This window comes from Macrobrachium rosenbergii, chromosome 17, assembly GCF_040412425.1.
Source record: "Macrobrachium rosenbergii isolate ZJJX-2024 chromosome 17, ASM4041242v1, whole genome shotgun sequence".
Lineage (NCBI taxonomy): Eukaryota > Metazoa > Arthropoda > Malacostraca > Decapoda > Palaemonidae > Macrobrachium > Macrobrachium rosenbergii.
The window spans coordinates 35580853-35587371 of NC_089757.1; positions in this window are offsets into that span (position 1 = coordinate 35580853).

A 6519-nucleotide genomic window follows, 5' to 3' on the forward strand; every position below is an offset into this window, starting at 1 on the left:
TAGTTTTTGCTGATGTACGATGTTTCAGGCAACTCGAGACAGCCAGAGACAGAAGGCAATCTGTCAAGAGATTGATATTTATTGTGACAAGATGAATATCAATTTTGCAGAGGTTTTGCCTGTTTTATATTATGACAAGATAAGTGTTAATTTTACAGGGGTTTCTGTCATTCTTTAGACAGAAGAAAAAAAAGAATTTTGCAACCTGCCTATTCAGTTAAACATTGCAACCAAGTGAAAGACAGCTTGCAAGGGAGTTCTCTCTCTCTCTCTCTCTCTGTGATGTGACATTCTCTCGGTGAGACGTAATCATTCATGGTCTGATAATCACCCGATAATACGCGTCTTACATACAATTAGTGAATGAAATATAGCTAAAAGTGTTCGTGAACTATCGGTGATTAGCTTAATATCAGATTAGAGTGATAAACCGTCTAATAAGTTGTGTACGAGTGAATTAATAAATTCTGAAAATCATGGAGAGTCAACCAATAGTGGCAAAAGGTGGAGAAATCCTGCATGCATAGGAGATATTCAATATGATGAATTGGCAGGAAGGGAACTTGGTTTGCTGATCGTGGAGATAAATTGCAACATCGACCAAAAGATGTAAAATCATTCACAGACATATTGAAAGGATACGATCCTTCAAATTGGAGCAAATCTGCTGAAAATATAATGAAAATAATAGAAGGGATACCAATGAAAGTTCAGGTTATCAAAAGACTTATAAAGAAAATCTACAAAAATCAACACATTCCATCAAAGAAAATAAGTACGGTGGAATTAGTGAATATATTGATTGATGCAATAGGCAAACGGATGCCTAAAGCATGTAAACTATGTAGAGTGTGGTATAGCATTGTAAATCCACAAAACCTGATTAGGAAATGCTATGCTTCCATGTACCGACACACCCTACATGTGCTGAAGTTGAGCAAAATAGAAATAAGGACACAAAAATATTTTGCTCAACATGTCTAGTATGGATAGACAAGGTCATTAAATCAAGACTTAATGTACAGATTGTGGAGGATGAAGAAGATGAAGAGGATGAAGAAAGAGGAAGAAGAGGAAAATAGAAAAAGAAGAAAATAAGACTGAAGAGAGGGAAAAGATTAATAAAAACAAAGAACAGGATAATAGTATGGATGCAGAGAAACTCATAGATTCTACATATGAGGCAATACAGCAACATACTTATGAAGAAATAAATTATGACATGATAAATCAAAATAAAATCCCAAAGAGGTTGTACCTGGATCTCCATACTGATGGGAAAGAACAAGAAAAAAAAAAGAAAAAGAAAGACACAGTATGCACCTTTTGAAAAGAGGGAATTGCAGGTTTGGTGAAAGATGTTATTACAAACATCCCAAGATATGTCTAATTATGAGATATATGGCAAATGTGCATATCTAGATGGCTATGAAGAGGAATGCTCGATCTACATCCAAAAATATGTAGAAAATGGAAAGAAGGAAATGGATGTAGGTTTAATAAGAAATGTAGGTACATGCATCCTGTAGCCATGAAAACCAAAATCAAAATCAAATACATATAAAAATCAAGGTAAAATGAAACAAATAAAGAAAAGAACAAAGATCATGTGATGAAGGCAAAAACAAGCCAACAACACATTATGAAATGTCAGCACCACGATATGAGCCATCAGCACCTAGATATAGCACAAGGAACAAGCAATGTATCTATGATGCTAAGGATGGTGCAGATATGGAGATAAGTGCAGGTTTATGCACAAAGTGAATAAATATGAAGGGAAGAACAAGTATAATGGAAAAGTTGGATTTTTTAATGTACGAATTTCTGGAAATGAAAAAGATCAACATATCAGAACAGGAAAGAGACATGGGAAAATCCTTATTATTACCCATATTAGATTATGGAGATAATTGCAAACCATCATAGTGATGAACGCGCAGGGTTTAGTTTCGAGTAACTCAAAAGAAAGATAGAGTTCTTAGAAGAACTAACCCAAAATGAAAAAAAAATAGAAATATTGAATATAATGAAACCTGGTATTCCCAAGAGACTGGTAATGATGACCAGATAAAGGGTTTCCAAACTTATAGATCAGATAGAAAAAATAGAAATCAAGGGGGAAGACGATATATGGAGAGATGCCAATCAAGGAAAAATCTGTGAGAAATATAGTAACACAGAATGTGAATTAATAGCGGTAGAATTTGAATCTGAAAAATTAGTGAACATTGTAATATATAGACCCTAATACTAAAGAGTTTGACATAATAATTGAAAAATTGGATGAAATATGTAGAAATCACAAGGACTGGACTATACTCCTAATCGAGACTTTAACTTTCCTTTTGTAGAATGGAAAGAACGAATAGGAGACTGTGGTTGTATTTATACATATAAAAAGAGAGCAATAGTAGTGCAGAAGATAAGAGGCAATTTGAAAAGCTATTAGATATGCTACTAGAACATAACATTCAGCAAATAAATCACCTACCAACAAGAAAGGATAATATTTTAGATCTAGTATTTGTGAACGAGGTGAACTATGTTAAAGAAATAATAGTATATAACACGAGTATTTTCGGACCATAATGTCATAGAACTAACAGTCCGTTCCAGAACATATGAAAACAGAGAAAAGCAAGAAACGAAAAATGGGAAGGATATGGAAAATACAATTTCTATAGTAAGAATATAAATTGGTCAAAAATAAATGAAGAATTAAACAAAGAATGGGAAAATATATTTGTAAGTGATGATATACAGGTAAATACCGATATATTATATAAAATATTAGAGGAAATAGTGGAAAATATATACCAAGAAAAAAGTAATCATCAGTCACGAATTCCAAGAGACAGAAGGATCTTGTTCCAGAAAATTAGAAAGTGGAAAAAAGCTCTTGCAAAAGAAAAGAATGCATGGAAAGTGATGGAACTAAAAAGTAAGATAGAGAATGCAGAACAAAAGATTATACAATCAAAAGAAAATGAAAAAGGGAACCTAGAAGAAATGACACTACAAAATATCAAGCAAAACCCTAAAATTTTTTATTCATATGCAAAAAAGATGAATAAAATAAGAGTAGAAATAGGCCCTCTAAGAATTGAAGGGCGATTAACGAATGAAAAAAGGAAATATGTAACATATTAGCAGAAAGATATAAGAGTGAATTTACACCTAGAATTGAAAATGAAGATAATGATACAGAAATAAGAGATGAAAATACTGAATACTTATCAGATATAGATATTACAGAAGCCGATATTGTGCAGGCTATTAATGAAATTAAAAATGGATCAGCAGCAGGACCAGATGGAGTACCTGTCATATTGTTAAAGAAAGTGGTTCATTCAATCGCAAAGCCGCTAGCAATATTATTAAGACAAAGTATAGATACAGGCAAGATTTATGATGAGCATAAATTAGCATATATTACTCCTACTTTCAAAAGTGGTTCAAGACTAGAGGCAAGTAATTATAGGCCTGTGAGTCTGACATCTCATATTATGAAAGTATATGAAAGGGTAATAAAAAAATATAATGAAACATTTAATGAAAAATAGATTGTTCAATATAGGACAACATGGTTTTGTACCCGGAAAAAAGTACACAAACCCAACTGTTAGTCCACCATGAAAGCATATATAAAAATATGATAAATGAAAAAGATACAGATGTGGTTTACTAGACTTTGCAAAAGCTTTTGACAAGGTAGATCATAATATATTAGCGAAAAAATTAGAAAACATAACATTGTTGACAAAGTAGGAAGATGGATAAAGAATTTTTGCAAAACAGAAAACAGATAGTGATTGCAAACGATGAGAAATCGGATGAAGCTACGGTAATATCCGTGTGTTACAGGGTGCGGTGTTAGCTGCATTGCTGTTTGTGATTATGATTGCAGACATAGACAGTAATGTTAAGGACTCAGTAGTAAGAAGTTTCACAGCAGATGACACAAGAATAAGTAGAGAAATTGCTTGTGATGAAGATAGGAACTCGCTACAAAGAGACCTAAATAAAATATATAAATGGGCAGAGATAAATAGGATGGTATTTAACTCTGATAAATTTGAATCAATGAACTATGGTGATAAAGTAGAATGCTATATGCATATAAAGGACCTAATAATGAGACAATCACAAACAAGGAAGCAGTTAAAGACCTTGGTGTGATGTTGAATAGGAATATGTTATGCAATGATCAAATAGCAATTCTATTGGCAAAATGCAAAGCAAAAATGGGAATGTTGTTCCGGCACTTCAAAACAAGAAAAGCTGAACACATGATTATGCTTTATAAAACGTACGTACGTAGTCCACTTTGAATATTGCAATATAATATGGTACCCACACTACCAAAAGGATATTGCACAAATAGGAGAGTGTACAAAGGTCATTTACAGCTAGAATAGAAGAAGTTAAGGACCTTGACTACTGGGAAAGACTACAATTCTTAAATTTATATAGTCTTGAAAGGAGAAGAGAACGTTACATGGTAATTCAAGCATGGAAACAGATAGAAGGAATTACTGAAAATATCATGGAACTAAAATTATCAAAAAGAGCAAGCAGAGGTAGATTAATAGTGCCAAAAACTATACCAGGAAAATTAAGAAAGCACACAGGACATTAATCCACCACGCACCAGCATCGATAATGCAGCGTCTATTCAATGCGCTACCAGCTCATCTGAGGAACATAACAGGAGTGAGCGTAGATGTGTTTAAGAATAAGCTCGACAAATATCTAAGATGCATCCCAGACCATCCAAGACTGGAAGATGCAAAATATACCGGAAGATGCGTTAGCAACTCTCTGGTAGACATCAAAGGCGCCTCACACTGAGGGACCTGGGGCAACCTAACAATTGTAAGGTCTGTAAGGTAAGGTCTCTCTCTCTCTCTCTCTCTCTCTCTCTCTCTATTGCAATCAAGAGAAAGGCTCTCTCTCCCTCTCTCTCTCTCTGATCCTTCTCTCTCTCTCTCTCTCTCTCTCTCTCTCTCTCTCTCAGATATTGCAATCTCTCTCTCTCATCAAAGGATCTGTCTCTCTTCTCTCTCTCTCTCTCTTCTCTCTCCAGTTAGATATTGCAATACTTTCAAGTGAAAGACAGCTCAGGAATCTCTCTCTCTCTCTCTTCTCTCTCTCAATTAATTATCTCTCTCTGTGCAGGTAGCGTAAGGATCTCTCTCTCTCTCTCTCTCTACTCTCTCTCTCTCTCTCTCTCTCTCTCTCTCTCTCTCTCTCAGATATTGCAATCTCCTTGGCAGGTAGCATGCAAAGGATCTCTCTCTCTCTCTCTCTCTCTCTCTCTCTCTCTCTCTCTAATCTCAGATTAGAGTGATAAACCTCTAATAAGTTGTTTACGAGTGAATTAATAAATTCTGAAAATCATGGAGAGTCAACCAATAGTGGCAAAAGGTGGAGAAATCTTGCATGCATAGGGAGATATTCAATATGATGAATTGGCAGGAAGGAATTTTGGTTTGCTGATCGTGAGATAAGTGCAACATCGACCAAAAAGATGTGAAATCATTCACAGACATATTGAAAGGATACGATCCTTCAAACTGGAGCAAATCTGTAGAAAATATAATGAAAATAATAGAAGGGATACCAATGAAAGTTCAAGTTATCAAAAGACTTATAAAGAAAATCTACAAAAATCAACACATTCCATCAAAGAAAACAAGTACGGTGGAATTAGTGAATATATTGATTGATGCAATAGGCAAACGGATGCCTAAAGCATGTAAACTATGTTTAGTGTGGTATAGCATTGTAAATCCACAAAACCTGATTAGGAAATGCTATGTTTGCTCTTCTGACACACCCTTCATGTGCTGAAGTTGAGCAAAATAGAAATAAGGACACAAAAATATTTTGCTCAACATGTCTAGTATGGATAGACAAGGTCATTAAATCAAGACTTAATGTACAGATTGTGGAGGATGAAGAAGATGAAGAGGATGAAGAAAGAGGAAGAAGAGGAAAATAGAAAGAAGAAAATAAGACTGAAGAGAGGGAAAAGATTAATGAAAACAAAGAACAGGATAATAGTATGGATGCAGAGAAACTCATAGATTCTACATATGAGGCAATACAGCAACATACTTATGAAGAAATAAATTATGACATGATAAATCAAAATAAAATCCCAAAGAGGTTGTACCCGGATCTCCATACTGATGGAAAGAACAAGAAAAAAAAAGAAAAGAAAGACACAGTATGCACCCTTTTGAAAAAGAGGGAATTGCAGGTTTGGTGAAAGATGTTATTACAAACATCCCAAGATATGTCACAATTATGAGATATATGGCAAATGTGCATATCTAGATGGCTATGAAGAGGAATGCATGATCTACATCCAAAAATATGTAGAAAATGGAAAGAAGGAAATGGATGTAGGTTTAATAAGAAATGTAGGTACATGCATCCTGTAGCCATGAAAAACCAAAATCAAAATCAAATACATATAAAAATCAAGGTAAAATGAAACAAATAAAGAAA